This window comes from Salmo salar, chromosome ssa10, assembly GCF_905237065.1.
Source record: "Salmo salar chromosome ssa10, Ssal_v3.1, whole genome shotgun sequence".
NCBI classification, from domain to species: Eukaryota; Metazoa; Chordata; class Actinopteri; order Salmoniformes; family Salmonidae; genus Salmo; species Salmo salar.
Window position 1 is genome coordinate 125,549,435 of NC_059451.1, and position 21,141 is coordinate 125,570,575.

Here is a 21,141-nt window from a genome sequence, read left to right on the forward strand (position 1 = left end):
TGAAAATGGGTCGTGGATGGGTATTCCAGCATGACAATGACCCAAAACACACGGCCAAGCCAACAAAGGAGTGGCTCAAGAAGAAGCACATTAAGGTCCTGGAGTGGCCTAGCCAGTCTCCAGACCTTAACCTGTTGGGGATAGGGGGCAGTATTTGCACGGCCGGATAAAAAAACGTACCTGATTTAATCTGGTTACTACTCCTGCCCAGTAACTAGAATATGCATATAATTATTGGCTTTGGATAGAAAACACCCTAAAGTTTCTAAAACTTTTTGAACGGTGTCTGTGAGTATAACAGAACTCATATGGCAGGCAAAAACCTGAGAAGATTCCTTACAGGAAGTTGCATGTCTGACAAGTTCTTGTTCTTCTTGGCTCTGTTTATTGAAGACTGAGGATCTTTGCTGTAACGTGACACTTCCTACGGCTTCCATAGGCTCTCAGAACCCGGGAAAGAGCTGAATGATGTAATTCCAGCCTCTAGCTGAGAAACATTAGCGCGTTTGGCAAGTGCTCTATCAGAGGACAATGGGCTGAGGCGCGTGCACGAGTCGACCCCATGTTTTTATTTTCTTTCGTCTTTGAACCTAAACACAGATTCCCGGTCGGAATATTATCGCTTTTTTACGAGAAAAATGGCATAAAAATTGATTTTCAACAGTGGTTGACATGCTTCGAAGTACGGTAATGGAATATTTAGAATTTTTTTGTCACGAAATGCGTCGTGGGCGTCACCCTTCTTTACCATTCGGATAGTGTCTTGAACACACAAACAAAACAGAGGATATTTGAACATAACTATGGATTATTTTGAACCACACCAACATTTGTTATTGAAGTAGAAGTCCTGGGAGTGCATTCTGACGAAGAACAGCAAAGGTAATAACATTTTTCTTATAGTAAATCTGACTTTGGTCAGGGCTAAACTTGGTGGGTGTCTAAATAGCTAGCCCTGTGATGCCGGGATATCTACTCAGAATATTGCAAAATGTGCTTTCACCGAAAAGCTATTTTAAAATCGGACATAGCGAGTGCATAGAGGAGTTCTGTATCTATAATTCTTAAAATAATTGTTATGTTTTTTGTGAACGTTTATCGTGAGTAATTTAGTAAATTCACCGGAAGTTTGCGGGGGGTATGCTAGTTCTGAACGTCACATACTAATGTAAAAAGCTGGTTTTTGATATAAATATGAACTTGATTGAACAAAACATGCATGTATTGTATAACATAATGTCCTAGGGTTGTCATCTGATGAAGATCATCAAAGGTTAGTGCTGCATTTAGCTGTGGTTTGGGTTTATGTGACATTATATGCTAGCTTGAAAAATGGGTGTCTGATTATTTCTGGCTGGGTACTCTGCTGACATAATCTAATGTTTTGCTTTCATTGTAAAGCCTTTTTGAAATCAGACAGTGTGGTTAGATTAACGAGAGTCTTGTCTTTAAAATGGTGTAAAATAGTAATATGTTTGAGAAATTGAAGTAATAGCATTTCTAAGGTATTTGAATAACGCGCCACGGGATTCAACTGGCTGTTGAGTAGGTGGGACGATTTCGTCCCGCCGACCCTAGAGAGGTTAATCCCATAGAAAATCTGTGGAGGGAGCTGAAGGTTCGAGTTGCCAAACGTCAGCCTCGTTACCTTAATGACTTGGAGAAGATCTGCAAAGAGGAGTGGGACAAAATCCCTCCTGAGATGTGTGCAAACCTGGTGGCCAACTACAAGAAACGTCTGACCTCTGTGATTGCCAACAAGGTTTTTGCCACCAAGTACTAAGTCATGTTTTGCAGAGGGGTCAAATACTTATTTCCCTCATTAAAATGCAAATCAATTTATGACATTTTTGACATGCATATTTCTGGATTTTTTGTTGCTATTCTCTCTCTCACTGTTCAAAAAAACATACCATTAAAATGATAGGCTGATAATTTCTTTGTCAGTGGGCAAACGTACAAAATCAGCAGGGGATCAAATACTTTTTTCCCTCACTGTATATGCTGATTTTGTCTCCTGGTAGCACCTCCATGCTCTGGACACTACGCTGACAGACACAGCAAACCTTCTTGCCACAGCTCGCATTGATGTGCCATCCTGGATGAGCTGCACTACCTGAGCCACTTGTGTGGGTTGTAGACTCCGTCTCATGCTACCACTAGAGTGAAAGCACCGCCAGCATTCAAAAGTGACCAAAACATTAGCCAGGAAGCATAGGAACTGAGAAGTGGTCTGTGGTCCCCACCTGCTGAACCACTCCTTTATTGGGGGTGTCTTGCTTATTGCCTATAATTTCCACCTGTTGTCTATTCCATTTGTACAACAGCATGTGAAATTTATTGTCAATCAGTGTTGCTTCCTAAGTGGACAGTTTGATTTCACAGAAGTGTGATTGACTTGGAGTTACATTGTGTTGTTTAAGTGTTCCCTTTATGTTTATGAGCAGTATATATATATATATATATATTTGTGTGTTAGGGTTAGGGTTATAACATATATGTATATGAGGATGTAAATGTTTTGAGGATTGGTGTCATCTCCTCCCAACTAAAAGACAATGTTGGTTCATAAAATGAGTGGACTAATTGTCTATGTGCCCGTGCACTCTGTACTCGTTGTGGGTAACAGCTTCTTTCAAAGGTTGTTCGGGTGAGCTGAGTCTAATCTCAACCCTAACCTTAACCAATCAGGGGAACATGGCTTACTCTAACAGCTTCCAGTTGCCTCAGGCCCTGGTATTAATTTCGGTTCTGATTCTAACTCTAATCCTAAGGTTAACCACATTGGAGACAATGCCTCACTTCAGCAACCTTTGGTTGATTCTGAGCCAAACCTTAACAATTTAGAGGAAAATGGCCTACTCCAGCACAATCGGGTTGCTTTGGTCTTGAGCTTGACTTTGCCAATTACCCTTACCTGGGCAATGGCCCTAACCTCAACCACACAAGAGAACAAAGCTTACCACAGAATTCTTCGGTTAGCTCTAATTTTGATACAATCTAAACCAGTCAGGGCAACATGGCCAATTCCAGTAACCCCCAGTTGGTTCTGACCTTGGTATTGACTCTGGCCTAGAATCTACCATTTACCACGCAGGTGGAGACAGCTCCCTTCAGCATTCTAACAACGAACCCAGCAGTTTAGACTAATATCATTTTTAATGTCAATTTTGAGTTGGGAACCTTGGATGATGCCCCACCCCCCGACACCATACAATCCTCCAGCGACTTCAGGTATAGGAATAAGGGGGGTAGCTACCAGTAATGTTGCAGTAATTATGTTTGACGACATTTCTCTTTCCCCCTGTATAGATGGCGTGTTGGCACCTAGAGGGGAGCAGCCAAACATGCACTCCAATGCATCCCATACACACCAACCTCCAGTGGTGGCCCTCACTGAGAACGAAATGTTGAAGGGACCGTGTTTAGAATCAATGAAGCTTAACTTGATTGTTAAGAAACATTTTGAGGAGACACAGAATCGATTGGAACCATTGAAACCGTACTATTTTAATTTAATCATTTAGGAGAAACAAGAACCTTAAAGACATCTTGGTGAATGCTTCCTTAGGTAGTGGGAAAGTGCAGGTTAATACTTATTTTAGAGTTTTCAAATACTTACAAAATAAATGTACGGAAATGGGAGCTCTGGTTTGGCAGAGCTTCCAGCTGGAGTCTTCCAATCTGGTTTATGTGATAGAATGTAACACACTGTATGTAGGAGAAACCAAACATCAATTACTGAAATGTCTAAAACAACATATATATTGCGTAGAGAGAGTGGATAAAATGGCAGAATTATATGTACACATGGAAAAGAGAACATATCTAGAGAAAAGGTGGATTAAGAAATTGGGTACACTTGCCCGAACCGGTCTCAACGAGATTGATCCATTTATATGAAGATGTAAATGTTTTGAGGATTGGTGTGGTTGGTGTCATCTCCTCCCAACTAAAAGACAATGTTGTCTAGTTAACAAACATTCTATAGATGTTAACTGCTATGGACCTGACCATGATAGCCCAGTGGGGAGAGTGACCAATAAAATGCTGGTTCGTATCCCCTGAAGGGGAAAAAAAGATATGGGGTGTTCCATTGAGAAAGGCACTTGGTGCCAGCTGTTTTATGGTGCGCTGTTGAATTTATGCCATTTTTACATTTACATTTTTAGTCATTTAGCAGACGCCCTTATCCAGAGCGACTTACAGTAGTGAATGCATACATTTCATTTCATACATTATTTTTCTGTGCTGGCCCCCCGTGGGAATCGAACCCACAACCCTGGTGTTGCAAACACCATGCTCTACCAACTGAGCTACAGGGAAGGCCATCTAGTGACAATTAACAAACATTACAGGGGACTACCCTTTATTCTGGTTGGAAGTTTTCAGCGTTATGGGACCACCTCACCTATTTTTATAATTCATTAAAATGATACAGGGGTTTTAACTAGAGGTTCATAAAATGAGGGGGGTGCACTCTGCACTCCTTGTGGGTAACAGCTTCTTTCCCCTTACCTAAGCTTAAACATCATCAATACTTACCTCCACAGTCTAGAAACCCTACATTCACCACACCCTTTTGGGGAACTAATAAACATAAAGTAATAGACCGCCTGATTAGACTCTCTCCCCTACGACTGGCACATCAACTCACACAACCGATGATCATCATAGGACCATCCAATCTCAGTAGAATTCCACCACACCCCTATAAACATATGCAACAGTTATACAGGAGCACAATTTCATGACATCACTATTGACCAAATCTCCCCCAACCCCAATGCTAAGGTTCTTGTACTGGCTTTGGGGCTCAATAACAAAGACCAAGAAAGAAAATCCACACCCATCAGTCAACTACAGATACTCCACAATAAAGCCACAGTGATGTATCCCAATGCCACCATCTACTGGCCAATCATACATTTTTCACCCGTTCTCACATCCACAGAAAGACATGCTTAAGCTTATCAATGCCTACATTGCAACACATTACAATACCTTACTGGAAATACAGCACTCAGAATTCATCACTGATAAATATGATATTATACATTGGACACTAACTACAGACACTAAGATCCTCAAACATTGGGCCACGCAGCTGAAGTGGTAGAGGAGTGTACGCTGACAGCACAGCCCCTCCCCCAAAACACAAATATTAAGAATCTCTCCACTGCCTTTGTTTTATCACCTTCTGAGGCTCGTCTGCTGGAAAGGGGGATGTCCTTCGTCCCCCCACCGATGCGGTCGGACTGGGGGGACCTCCAAAGGGACATCCACAGGTACCGTAGAAGTCTTAAACTATTAGACCACTTCCACTACACCTCTGACTTCACCACTCAACCATTTACCGTCAGATCCACATGGGAACCACTATCACAACCAATCAGAAATCGTTTTAAAACCAACACACAGATTATCCGAGCTCTGCATACCTCTACCACTACCACCACACATAACATTACTCAAGAAGAAAGATTATCCATAGCAAACCTACGTTCAAACAAACATATTACAATTAAACCAGCAGATAAAGGCTCTAGGATAACCATAATGGATATAAACCAGCAGATAAAGGCTCTAGGATAATCATAATGGATATAAACCAGCAGATAAAGGCTCTAGAATAATCATAATGGATATAAACCAGCAGATAAAGGCTCTAGAATAATCATAATGGATATAAACCAGCAGATAAAGGCTCTAGAAAAATCATAATGGATATAAACCAGCAGATAAAGGCTCTAGAATAATCATAATGGATATAAACCAGCAGATAAAGGCTCTAGAATAATCATAATGGATATAAACCAGCAGATAAAGGCTCTAGAAAAATCATAATGGATATAAACCAGCAGATAAAGGCTCTAGAATAATCATAATGGATATAAACCAGCAGATAAAGGCTCTAGAATAATCATAATGGATATAAAGCAGCAGATAAAGGCTCTAGAATAATCATAATGGATATAAACCAGCAGATACATACATGCACCTCGCTCATCAACTCATGCTTGACCGCTGGCTACGTCCCTTCCGTCTTCAAGAGAGCGAGAGTTGCACCCCTTCTGAAAAAACCTACACTCGATCCCTCCGATGTCAACAACTACAGACCAGTATCCCTTCTTTCTTTTCTCTCCAAAACTCTTGAACGTGCCGTCCTTGGCCAGCTCTCCTGCTATCTCTCTCAGAATGACCTTCTTGATCCTAATCAGTCAGGTTTCAAGACTGGGCATTCAACTGAGACTGCTCTTCTCTGTGTCACGGAGGCTCTCCGCACTGCTAAAGCTAACTCTCTCTCCTCTGCTCTCATCCTTCTAGACCTATCTGCTGCCTTTGATACTGTGAACCATCAGATCCTCCTCTCCACCCTCTCCGAGTTGGGCATCTCCGGCGCGGCCCACGCTTGGATTGCGTCCTACCTGACAGGTCGCTCCTACCAGGTGGCGTGGCGAGAATCTGTCTCCGCACCATGCGCTCTCACCACTGGTGTCCCCCAGGGCTCTGTTCTAGGCCCTCTCCTATTCTCGCTATACACCAAGTCACTTGGCTCTGTCATATCCTCACATGGTCTCTCCTATCATTGCTATGCAGACGACACACAATTAATCTTCTCCTTTCCCCCTTCTGATAACCAGGCGGCGAATCGCATCTCTGCATGTCTGTCAGACATATCAGTGTGGATGACGGATCACCAGCTCAAGCTGAACCTCGGCAAGACGGAGCTGCTCTTCCTCCCGGGGAAGGACTGCCCGTTCCATGATCTCGCCATCACGGTTGACAACTCCCTTGTGTCCTCCTCCCAGAGTGCTAAGAACCTTGGCGTGATCCTGGACAACACCCTGTCGTTCTCCACTAACATCAAGGCGGTGACCCGATCCTGTAGGTTCATGCTCTACAACATTCGCAGAGTACGACCCTGCCTCACACAGGAAGCGGCGCAGGTCCTAATCCAGGCACTTGTCATCTCCCGTCTGGATTACTGCAACTCGCTGTTGGCTGGGCTCCCTGCCTGTGCCATTAAATCCCTACAACTCATCCAGAACGCCGCAGCCCGTCTGGTGTTCAACCTTCCCAAGTTCTCTCACGTCACCCCGCTCCTCCGCTCTCTCCACTGGCTTCCAGTTGAAGCTCGCATCCGCTACAAGACCATGGTGATTGCCTACGGAGCTGTGAAGGGAACGGCACCTCCATACCTTCAGGCTCTGATCAGGCCCTACACCCAAACAAGGGCACTGCGTTCATCCACCACTGGCCTGCTGGCCCCCCTACCTCTGAGGAAGCACAGTTCCCGCTCAGCCCAGTCAAAACTGTTCGCTGCTCTGGCACCCCAATGGTGGAACAAGCTCCCTCACGACGCCAGGAGAGCGGAGTCAATCACCACCTTCCGGAGACACCTGAAACCCCACCTCTTTAAGGAATACCTAGGATAGGATAAAGTAATCCTTCTAACTAGAATAATCATAATGGATATAAACCAGCAGATAAAGGCTCTAGAATAATCATAATGGATATAAACCAGCAGATAAAGGCTCTAGAATAATCATAATGGATATAAACCAGCAGATAAAGGCTCTAGAATAATCATAATGGATATAAACCAGCAGATAAAGGCTCTAGAATAATCATAATGGATATAAACCAGCAGATAAAGGCTCTAGAATAATCATAATGGATAACCAACAATACCTCCTGAAAGCAAACCGGCAACTCTCCAACACATTACATTACACTCCCATTCCACTCAGATGCATACAGTCACACTAGTCAGACATTATGAAACAAAAGCACTATTTAGATGGACCAGACACACCTAGACAGAGATGTTTCTATCTTCTACCAAACATTCATAAAGCACCAGAAACAGACGGCCCCTTTCCAGGTCTCTCCGGGGAGACCCATCATCTCAGATTGTGAGAGTGAGTCCTCGCCGGCAGCTGAGTTTATAGGCCATTTCCTCAACCCCATCTCACAGAAACACGCCAGCTCCATCAAGGATACATAGACACACTTCACACCATCCCAGTCCCAGTCCATGCATACTTGTTTACCATAGACATAGACTCCCTCTATACAAACATACCATCAGGTATGGCAGTAGAGGAAGCCGCACTCCAAAGATATCCAGACACACAGAGACCAGACACACATATCCTACAACTACTTGAACTGGGCCTCAGACACAATGACTTCACATTCAACCATAAACACTACCTACAGACTCATGGGACAGCAATGGGCAAGAAGTTTGCCACAGCTTACGCCAATATATACATGGCGGACTGGGAGACAACAGCGTTGGCCAAATGCTCATTGCTGCCTGTGTTCTACAAACGTTACCTGGACAATATCTTCGAAGTGTGGCAACACAACCTACAAGACTTCACTACATTTATAGATATACTGAATAACCATCATCCCACCATTACAGTGAAATATGTCATACATCCACACAGTAACGTTTTGGACACCACTGTTTTCTTTCCAGAACCTTCAGCCACTTCAGTTTCCCTCCACACCAAGGTCTCCTTTAAAGACACAGACACACATGCATTACTTCACCGATCTAGCTAACTCCCCAAACATACTTTTAGGGGAATTGTCAAATCCCAACTCATCCGTTTTTGTTCCCTCCCCCACAATGAGATATAAACAGGCTCCTGTAGTTAGTTGGTTACCCCAGCCGAAGACAGAATATTCCCCTCACCCTTTGACCTAACCCCAGTGACATCATGCCTAAACCTAACCCCAGTGGCACCTGGGCCTAATCCTAACCTCAGTGGGGCCTGTGCCTCATCCTAACCCCAGTGGGGCCTGGCCCTAATCCTAACCTCAGTGGGGCCTGTGCCTAAGCATAACCTCATTTGGGCCTGTGCCTAAAAATAACCCTAGTGGGGTCTGTGCCTAATCCTAACCTCAATAGGGCCTCTGCCTAATTCTAACCTCAGTTGGGCCTGTGCCTTAACCTAAGCCCAGTGGGGCCTGTGACTAGAGAATATTCCCCTGCCCCTCATCCTAACCCTGACCTCAGTGACACCGTTGTCTAAACCTAACCTCAGTGGCACTAGTGTCTAAAACCTAACACCCCCCCTTGGAACCCTACTGTAATGTCTTGTCTTGGTCCCTACTGTTTTTTATTTCCTTGATTTCATTAATAATCTGGGCTAGGGGGCAGTATTTTGACGTCTGGATGAAAGTAAACTGCCTGTTACTCAGGCCCAGAAGCTAGGATATGCATATAATTGGTAGATTGGGATAGAAAACACTCTAAAGTTTCCAAAACTGTTAACATAATGTCTGTGAGTATAACAGAACTGATATGGCAGGCAAAAACCCGAGGACAAACCATCCAAAAAAATAAAACATTTCAACCACTGTATCCAATGGCTGTCATGTTTATTATGAGATGAAAACCTCCCAGATTGCAGTTCCTAGGGCTTCCACTAGATGTCAACAGTCTTTAGAAAGAGTTTCAGGCTGGTTTTTGGAAAAATTAGCTAGAATTTGTAGTTTTCTAAGTGGCTTCCATTTTGGCTGTAGTGTTGTCATGCGCTTGGATAAGAGCACGTTCTTTGTTGTTTATCTCCGGTAAAGACAATAACAATTCTCCATCTTAAATTGTATCGTTTATTTACGTATTAGGGTACCTGAGGTTTGATTATAAACGTTGTTTGACTTGTTTGGAGAAGTTTATTGGTAACGTTTGGGATTCATTTTGTATGCATTTTGAAGGAGGGAAACCGGTGGATTATTGAATGAAGCGCGCCAGCTAAACTGAGTTTTTGGGGATATAAAGAAGGACTTTATCGAACAAAAGGACCATTTGTGGTGTAGCTGGGACCTTTTGGAGTGCCAACAGAAGAAGGTCTTCAAAGGTATTTATTATATCGCTATTTCTGACTTTCGTGCCGCACCTGCCTGGTTGAATTTTTTTTTTCATGCTTTTGTATGCGGGGCGCTGTCCTCAGATAATCACATGGTGTGCTTTCGCTGTAAAGCCTTTTTGAAATCTGACACAGCGGCTGGATTAACAAGAAGTTAAACTTTATTTTGATGTATGACACTTGTATTTTTATGAATGTTAAATATTTATATTTCTGTCATTTGAATTTCGCCCAGATGTTGTCGAGGTGGGTCGCTAGTGGAACGCCTGTTCCAAGTTTAAAACATACAAATATACACATGTGTATATATATATATATATATATATGTATATATATATATATATATGTATAGCAACTGTGCCCGTGAACACTTAACACCCACTCAGCTTTAAGAATTTGTCCCATACTTAACCCACAGAACCCTGCTGCTGACCCCAACCCTAACCCACAGAAACCTGCTCCTAAGCCTAACTTCAACCCACAGAAATCTGCTACGTATTCTAACGTTGACCCACAGAACCCTGCTCCTGACCCCAACCCCACCCTGCAACTGGGCCTGAAATCCTTACCTCATCCTTTCCCTCCCTCTAATCCGGGGCCAAATCCCACCTCCCTATACCATCCCCCACTCCCATTCTCAGACTTTCCCTAGAACCCTCATGCATATAAAGACTGAACCCTTAAGATACCGATCATCAGACATACTGACACACACACACACAGACATACTGACATACTACATACTGACATACAGACATACTGACATACTACATACTGACATACAGACATACTGACATACAGACATACTGACATACTGACATATGCACATACAAACATAATGCCATACACAAATACAGACGTACTGACATACTGACATACACACATACAGACATACTGACATACTGACATACACACATACAGACATACAGACATACACAAATACACACATACAGATATCTTGACATACTGACATACAGACATACACACATACAGACATACAGACATACAGACATACTGACATACACGCATACACACATACAGATATCTTGACATACTGACATACAGACATACACACATACAGACATACAGACATACAGACATACTGACATACACGCATACACACATACAGATATCTTGACATACACACATACTGACATACTGACATACACACATACAGACATACAGACATACAGACATACTGACATACACACATACAGACAAACAGACATACAGACATTCACACATACAGACATACAGACACACTTACATATACACATACAGACATACACACTTACATACACACATGCAGACATACACACATACTGACATACACACATACAGACATACTGACATTCCGTCATGGCCAAAAGTTTTGAGAATGACACAACATTTTCACAAAGTCTGCTGCCTCAGTTTTTTATGATGGCAATTTTCATATACTCCACAATGTTTTGAAGAGTGATCAGATGAATTGCAATTAATTGCAAAGTCCCTCTTTGCCAAGCAAATGAACTGAATCCCCCAAAAACATTTCCACTGCATTTCAGCCCTGCCACAAAAGGACTAGCTGACATCATGTCAGTGATTCTTTCGTTAACACGGGTGTGAGTGTTGACGAGGACAAGGCTGGAGATCACTCTGTCATGATAATTTAGTTCGAAAAACAGACTGGAAGCTTCAAAAGTAGGGTGGTGCTTGGAATCATTGTTCTTCCTCTGTCAACCATGGCTACCTGCAAGGAAACGTGTGCCGTCATCATTGCTTTGCACAAAAAGGGCTTCACAGGCAAGGATATTGCTGCCAGTAAGATTGCACCTAAATCAACCATTTATCGGCTTATCAAGAACTTCAAGGAGAGCGGTAAATTATTGTGAAGAAGACTTCAAGGCACCCAAGAAAGTACAGCAAGCACCAGGATTGTCTTCTAAAGTTGATTCAGCTGCGGGATCAGGGCACCACCAATACAGAGCTTGCTCAGGAATGGCAGGAGGCAGGTGTGAGTGCATCTGCACGACAGTGAGGCGAAGACTTTTGGAGGATGGCCTGGTGTCAAGAAGGGCAGCAAATTAGCCACTTCTCTCAGGAAAAACATCAGGAACAGACTGATATTCTGCAAAAGGTACAGGGATTGGATTGCTGAGGACTGGAGTAAAGTCATTTTCTCTGATGAATCCCCTTTCCGAATGTTTGGGGCATCCGGAAAAATGCTTGTCCGGAGAAGACAAGGTGAGGGCTACCATCAGTCCTGTGTCATGCCAACAGTAAAGCATCCTGAGACCATTCATGTGTGGGGTTGCTTCTCAGCCAAGGGAGTGGGCTCACTCACAATTTTGCCTAAGAACACAGCCATGAATAAAGAATGGTACCAACACATCCTCCGATTGCTTCTTCTCCCAACCATCCAGGAACAGTTTGGTGATGAACAATGCCTTTTCCAGCATGATGGCACACCTTGCCATAAGGCAAAAGTGATAACTAAGTGGCTCAGGGAACAAAATATTGATATTTTGGGTCCATGGCCAGGAAACTCCCCAGACCTTAATCCCATTGAGAACTTGTGGTCAATCCTCGAGAGGCGGATGGACAAACAAAAACCCACAAACTCCAAGCATTGATTATGCAAGAATGGGCTGCCATCAGTCAGGATGTGGCCCAGAAGTTAATTGACAGCATGCCAGGGCAGATTGCAGAGGTCTTGAAAAAGAAGGATCAACACTGCAAATATTGACTCTTTGCATCAACTTCATGTAATTGTCAATAAAATCCTTTGACACTTATGAAATGCTTGTAATTATACTTCAGTATTCCATATTAACATCTGACAAAAATATCTAAAGACAATGAGGCAGCAGACTTTGTGGAAATTAATATTTGTGTCATTCTCAAAACTTTTGGCAATGACTGTACATATTACCTCAATTACCTTGACTAACCGGTGCCCCCGCACATTGACTCTGTACTGGTACCCCCCTGTATATAGCCTCGCTATTGTTATTTAACTGCTGCTCTTTAATTATTTGTTACTTTTATTTCTTATTTTCAAATTTTTCACTAATGTCGCTAATGGAGGCCAAGGACACTGCGGAACCCGACTAGACAGCCCTTTGGCACCAATACGGCACCACGACTCCCACGAAAATCGCAACAGGAACAACATGTAGCGCAAGAATACGCTGGGGCCACGTCCAACAACGGCAATGGGACACTCAGAAACCTGGGCAGACACGTCTCCCCCCAAGAGCAGCCCACACAACGTTGAGCGGACTGATCACCAATCCGGTACAGCTACTGTGATGCCTCCAGAGGAGGTGCAACACCCAGCACTACGAGCAAGCGACCGACGACACCACACGAGGCAACAACCACGGTCACCTCTGATTATTCACAGGTCCCTTCCTCCTCCTCACTTCACCAGCACGAGGCCTGGAGGAACAACACTAGACTACCACCCCCGGTACACACAGGCCATCCCCCATGGCACCCCCACAGCAACCAGCGGCCTCTCCTTCCCCTACCCTCACTTCATTACAGTGCCGGGCTGCCAGGGACAGTGGGGAAGTGACAGCCTCCCTCACACACCTTACACCTCCAACAGCACACCACCGACCCCACTGAACCACCTCTCCTCCCCCTCCCAAGGAGGCACCGGACTGACAAGGAACCGTGAGGAGATGACCGAGGTCGGACTCCCAACTGTTGACCCGAAGTATAGTAGGGCAGGACCAGGAGGGGCCCCCTCCTCCTTCCTCCATCCCAGCATCAAGACTACTGCTAAGATCCTCTCCAAGCTCATCAGAGCCCAACACCAACTGGAGGAGATCAACAATTATCTCTCCGGTGGTCCCTTTCCACCCGGCTACCAACGGAGGATAATTACATCGCCCTCTACACAACCTGGTCTGACCCTAGCCCTGATCATGCCCCAACCAGGGTGACTGGGCAGGGGAGGACCGAGGAAGTGATGGTGGCCTCTGAGCATCCCACACCCGACCAAATCCAAACCAGGGTGGAACGGGTTGGGACTCAGCAGGAGGAAAAGGGCCGGCCAGACCTCGCCACTGACCATGCCCGAACCAGGGTGGACAGGGATGGGTCAGCGCAAGACGACATGGGATTACAGTCGGAGGTCCGCACACCACCAAAAGGGTTGGTCTGCAAAAGGCAGACCAACCCGTCATACCCATAACAGGGTGACACAGAGGATTGAAAGGATGGTCGACCTGCTTGCAGCTAAGGGCAATGGCCTCTCCCCTCCACCCCTCAAGAACCCCCCCTCCCACCGCTGGACCAGGAATACTTGGACATCATAGATTATGCCATCTTCATGAGTGCAGTGACCGAGCTCTCCCAACAGGCACGGATGGAGAACACGGAGGCTCACAGGCCCAGCCTGTATCCACCACAAGTCCACCTCACACTCTGGCTCCCCTACCGCCTCCTCACACTGGACCGACCCCTCAAGAACTTCACCACCCGATAGTAAACTCGGGGAGTTCACGGACTGTCTCTATCACTCTCACAGAGAGTATCCGGCAACGACATTCCGGGGCCGGCCGACCCCTGGCAGACAGAGTTGCCCTACTCCCGAACAGGAGCCGAGCCGGTAGACCCCGGCCCGGATGTGCCCACCAATCGGGACCACTACCCTTGGTCCCGCCCCCTCCCCTTGTTCCTCCCTCTCCTCATCCACCGTCTACTCCTCCTCATCCTGTTACGACACAATCCGTCTGACAGCACCCACAGCAACAGATACAACACCGACACAGGATACCAGCAGCTTCAGGCGCCACCCCAGAGCTCGCCAAACCTCAATGGAGGGTACAACCCCACTGACCCATACCCATTCTAGGCGACTCCAACATCGCTAGGCTCCCCCAGATCTCCTCGGACCAGGCCCAAGTGGAAGCCTACCCCGGAGCATACCTCTGCCACACCACCACCATCCTGGACTACCGACTACCAGAGGGTTGCCCTCAGGTAACCAAGATATACAGTTGAAGTTGGAAGTTTACATACACTTAGGTTGGAGTCATTAAAACTCATTTTTCAACCACTCCACAAATTTCTTGTTAAACAAACAATGGTTTTGGCAAGTTGGTTAGGACATCTACTTTGTGCATGACACAAGTAATTTTTCCAACAATTGTTTACAGACAGATTATTTTGCAAATAATTGACAGTATCACAATTCCAGTGGGTCAGAAGTGAACATACACTAAGTTGACTGTGCCTTTAAACAGCTTGGAAAATTCCTGAGTCAATTGGAGGTGTACAGAAAAAAAATGTATGAAATGAAATGAAATCTATGCATTCACTACTGTAAGTCGCTCTGGATAAGAACGTCTGCTAAATGACTAAAATGTAAAATGTACCTGTGGATTTATTTCAAGGCCTACCTTCAAACTCAGTGACTCTTTGCTTGACATCATGGGAAAATCAAAAGAAATCAACCAAGACCTCAGAAAATAAATTGTAGACCCCACAAGTCTGGTTCATCCTTGGAAGCAAATTCCAAATGCCTGAAGGTACCACGTTCATCTGTACAAACAACAGTACGCAAGTATAAACACCATGGGACCACACAGCTGTCATACTGATCAGGAAGGAGACGCGTTCTGTCTCCTAGAGATGAATGTACTTTAAAGCGAAAAGTGCAAATCAATCCCAGAACAACAGCAAGGACCTTGTGAAGATGCTGGAGGAAACAGGTACAAAAGTATCTATATCCACAGTGAAACGAGTCATATATCGACATAACCTGAAATCCGCTCAGCAAGGAAGAAGCCACTGCTCCAAAGCCACCATGAAAAAGCCAGACTATGGTTTGCAACTGCACATGGGGACAAAGATCGTACATTTTGGAGAAATGTCCTCTGGTCTGATGAAACAAAAATAGAACTGTTTGGCCGTAATGACCATCGTTATGTTTGGAGGAAAAAGGGGGAGAATTGCAAGCCAAAGAACACCATCCCAACCGTGAAGCACGGGGGCGGCAGCATCATGTTGTGGGGGTACTTTGCTGCAGGAGGGACTGGTGCACTTCACAAAATAGATGGCATCATGAGGGAGGATTATGATGTGGATATATTGAAGAAACATCTCAAGACCTCAGTCAGGAAGTTAAGGCTTGGTCGCAAATGGGTCTTCCAAATGGACAATAACCCCAAGCATACTTCCAAAGTTGTGGCAAAATGGCTTAAGGACAACAAAGTCAAGGTATTGGAGTGACCATCACAAAGCCCTGACCTCAGTCCTATAGAAAATTTGTTGGCAGAACTGAAAAAGCGTGTGCAAGCAATGAGGCCAACAAACCTGACTCAGTTACATCAGCTCTGTCAGGAGGAATGGGCCAAAATTCCCCCAACGTATTGTGGGAAGCTTGTGGAAGGCTACCCGAAACATTTGACCCAAGTTAAACAATTTAAAGGCAAAGCTACCAAATACTATTTTAGTGTATGTAAACGTCTGACCCACTGGGAATGTGATGAAAGAAACAAAAGCTGAATTAAATCATTCTCTCTACTATTTATTCTGACGTTTCACATTTTTAAAATATAGTGGTGATCCTAAATGACCTAAGACTGGGAATTGTTACTAGGATTAAATGTCAGGAATTGTGAAAAACTGAGTTTTATTGTATTTGGCTTAGGTGTATGTAAACTTCTGACTTCAACTGTATCGTTTCCTTCAGCCTCAACAACCGGGAGAAGCGAACGGCGACCCCAACCAAAAGGGCCTTGAACTCCTATTCAGGATGGCGGCCCAGGCCTTCGCCAAGGCATCCATCTTCATGCCCAAAACAAATTACTCCCAGAGCATGCCACTGTTGGAACGGATCAACCTGGACATCCTCAACAGGTTGATCACCAAAGACAACTTGTCCCCCTCCTGCCCTCTTTGCAGTTCTACACACAACAGGATTGATTGCACTTGACCCGGCGACGGGCACGGTGATGTTGGAATGGTGGAGCCACCATTTAAATTAGGTGTGCCCCTCTCTGGCCCTGACCAGGGGGAGAGCGTTCTCCTTAGTGACACCAAACCACCCACCTCTCTGTGCTCCGACCAACAGGAGACAGGCTATACCCCACCACAACCACAAAGATGACTAAGACAGCACCAACAACGTGCACATCACCGGAACAAGGGGTGAACGCCGTCAGGGGGCTGAAACCCGCCACACCCCTTTCAGGACCCCTCGCCATGGGAACCACCCAACAGGGAGCTGCCTTTGGCAGTCCGCCACCTTCTCTAAAATGACTGGGAAGCGTTTAACTCAATCCCCCTCCCGCCAGGGACCCGGGACAACCTACCCCAGGAGGAAGTGACCATCCTCAGGCAACTGCAGAGGGATGCCACGATCGTCATCAAACTAGCAGACAAAGGATCTGCTGTGGTAATCCTGGACAGGAGCCAGTACATGGCTGAGGCAAAATGCCAACTCGGCCAGGTACAGAACTACCGGAGGCTCGCCAAATCCATCTTCCAAGAGACGGCCATGTGGATCAAAGAGGAGCTAGACCAACTGGTGTCAAGTGGACACCTAAGGCCCAAACAATGCTTGGTAGGAAGCACTTGGTAGGAAGCACACCTTCTAAAATGAGGAACTTCAACCTACTGCCCAAAATCCACAAGGACCCATCCACCTGGCTGGAGCCTCACGAGGTGAACCCAGGCAGACCGATCATATCCGACAGTGAGACTACAGTTTGTCACAGTCGATAGACACCTACCTACACCTGCTGGTCACAAGGCACAACAGCTATAAAGACATGGTGGACTTCCTGGACAAAGTGGCGAGGCCTCCATGGCCGCTGGCAACCTCCTCTTCACTATGGCACCACAATCGAGGTAGGGCCCGGTCTTGGCCGCTGTCTGGGCCCACCTGGAATGCCACCCGCAACCCAGCAGACTGGACCAACAACTCCTACGACTGTTGGAGCTCTCACTCACACGCAAAGACTTCAAATTCAACGGATGTAGGTCAAAGGTGTGGCCATGGGAAAACGGTTTGCCCCCTCATACGCTGACATCTACCTGGCGGAATAGGAAACCACCGTGTTCCTTCTATGCCCTCTCCAACCCTCGCGATTCTAACACTATCTGGACGACGTGTGGGGCGTCTGGCCCCATGGCACAGAGGAGCTTGGACGGTTTGCCCCCGTGCTCAACACACACCACCCATCCATCCACCTCACCTATGAGCTGGATGAACAACAAGAGCACTTCCTGGACACCACCACCTACAAGGGACCTAGCTTCACCGAAACGGGCCACCTGGACACCAAAATATGCTTCAAAATGACCAACACCCACCCTCCTGCACGCTGACAGCCACCACCCACACCACATGAGCAGGGGAATACGGCTCAGTCCCAACTGCTATGCTACCGGCACATCTGCACCCAACCGGACACCTTCTGCAATGCAGCATTTACCCTGTCTCGGGCACTCAGACGGAACTGAGGCTACACCCGTTCCTCCCTACAACAAGCCCATCATGATCTGCTGCATTCACCCAGAGCCAGCACCGAACCAGGGAGACGCGGTGGCAGAGCCCAAAAGGGATCGGAACGGATAACCATCACATACAATCCACTCAGCGTTAGAGTGGCCAGGCTGCTCAAAAGGATCCTCCTCCAGACGAGGAACCTACCCCTACGCAAACCAATTCTCGCATTCTGCAGTAACCCCAACCTCCGCAACCCACGCAGTGGCAGGAGAACCCCAGTTTCAACAACTCCACAGCATCCATGGAACAACATGCCACACGGTCCTAAAAGTGGGCAGCCCCCACAGATGTCTCACTCTACACACCACCAACTGCGTGTACGTCCTCATATGCAAAGCCTACAATGCCACCTACATGGGGGAAACAAGTGGCTCCCTCTGGACCTGACTCACCCAACACCTCTACAACTTCTCCTCCTTCAGACCCACTGATGCAACACTATCTCCAAGTACAACGACCGGACGGGTCTGGAACACAACCCACTGTGGACCACCGAGCAGTGATGCAAAAGGGAGTGCTACGGATAGACCGGCAGGGTACCACTATGCCAGACAGACTCAACAAAAGAATCTTGGAGGCCCTACACGGCTCGGGAAGACACCAGTAGCTGGGGCAGCAACAACAGGCAGCAACAGCGCTGGCAGCAGTAGTCAACCTTAACGACCCTCAATAATCTCAAAAACCCACCACCACCTCTGTCGTCACACCACCCTCCCACACAACACAAGGCTACAACGAAAACAACTACGATTTCCACCACACACAGCAAACAGGGCTGCCACTACTATGGACGCTGCAATGTCTCCAGTTCGGACCTGGGGAGACAGCGTTGCCCAAACCACGGACCCTACCAAGGAAAGACTCTGCCCACATCGGACCCTAACCATTAAAGACCTCTCCGCCCATGCAAGACACCGAGGATAGCCATAACCTTGGGCCCTCCACACAACTCTCAGTTCGAGCCGCTGACAAAACCAGGAACAACACAAGCAAACAGGACTAGCACTACTTTGGACCCTGCGACGTCTCCGGCTTGGACCTAGGCACTTGGGGTTGCCGCAACTACGGGCATCCCTGGGTTTCCGACTGGAGCAGACTGCACAGGTTTGCCGCAACCACTCTTCCCCCCATCTTTTAGAATGTAAAGTCAAACCTTGCCTCTGCTACCCCTAGGGTGTTGAGGAGAGTGCCACCCCTGTGCAATGCACGGGATAAGACGCCCTAACAGAAGGCGATGCAGCCATACGCAATCAGAGTTCTGAGTATAATTTATTTTTGCCAGACCCTTTCACCAAAGCTGCCAACGACACACTTTCACTCCAGTGAGCCTTCCTGTAACCGTCAGCCTGCAGCCCTTTTTGAGAATAGCTCTGGTGAAGATTGCACAAGAAATGGCTAGGTAGAACTTGAGAGATTACAATGGAGTGTTTGTGAAATAGGCTTGGAGTTGCTCGGCACGGCTGGGGTCCTGGGACCTTGAGGGGAACCACGTGCAGTCTGGCGGGGAAGCGAACCCGACGCAGCAATTTTTGGGCCCGGTGGGCCCCTAGTAACGTCCCACCCACGCTGAATGCACCAAGGAAGATCCGCCGCTGGAAACAGACTCAGTTTTGATGATGCTCCCACTCCGTCTGCTGAATTATTTCTCTTTGCTAGTTTTCCTCAACAGGATGTTGATAGGCGGAGCGTGGAGTTAGTTTTTGAAAACTCTGTCGGTACTTTGTTTGAATCGTTAGTTTTTTTGAGTTGCTCTATTGTCTCGGGGGCACACCATGGCTTGGGGGAATCCGCCAGCATGCTGTGGGGTTTTTCCATGCCAGCAGGCTACAGTGCGTAATTGCCCACCGTGAATCTGCACAAAGACTGGGGTTGAGATTTTGTAGGTTTTGGGGAAGCTCCTTATGAACACAACAAAAAAAGAAATGTCCTCCTACTGTCAACTGCATTTATTTTCAACAAACGTAACATGTTTAAATATTTGTATGAACATAAGATTCAACAACTGAGACATAAACTGAACAAGTTCCACAGACATGTGACTAACAGAAATTGAATAATGTGTCCCTGACCAAAGGGGGATCAAAATCAAAAGTAGCAGTATCTGGTGTGGCCACCAGCTGCATTAAGTACTGCAGTGCATCTCCTCCTCATGGACTGCACCAGATTTGCCAGTTCTTGCTGTGAGATGTTACCCCACTGTTCCACCAAGGCACCTGCAAGTTCCCGGACATTTCTGGGAGGAATGGCCCTAGCCCTCACCCTCCGATCCAACAGGTCCCAGACGAGCTCAATGGGATTGAGATCTGTGCTCTTTACTGGCCATGGCAGAACATTGACATTCCTGTCTTGCAGGAAATCATGCACAGAACGAGCAGTATGGCTGGGGGCATTGTCATGCTGGAGGGTCATGTCAGGATGAGCCAGCAGGAAGGGTACCACTTGAGGGAGGAGGATGTCTTCCCTGTAACGCACAGCGTTGAGATTGTCTGCAATGACAACAAGCTCAATCCGATGATACTGTGACACACCGCCCCAGACCATGACGGACCCTCCACCTCTAAATCGATCCCTCTCCAGAGTACAGGCCTCGGTGTAACACTCATTCCTTCAATGATAAACACAAATCTGACCATCACAGGGTCCTGAAAAAGGGATGTTTCTTTTTTTGCTGAGTTTGTGGCAGGGTCTACAGGCAATCACAGACTACAAAAAGAAAACAAGCCATGTCACAGACACTGA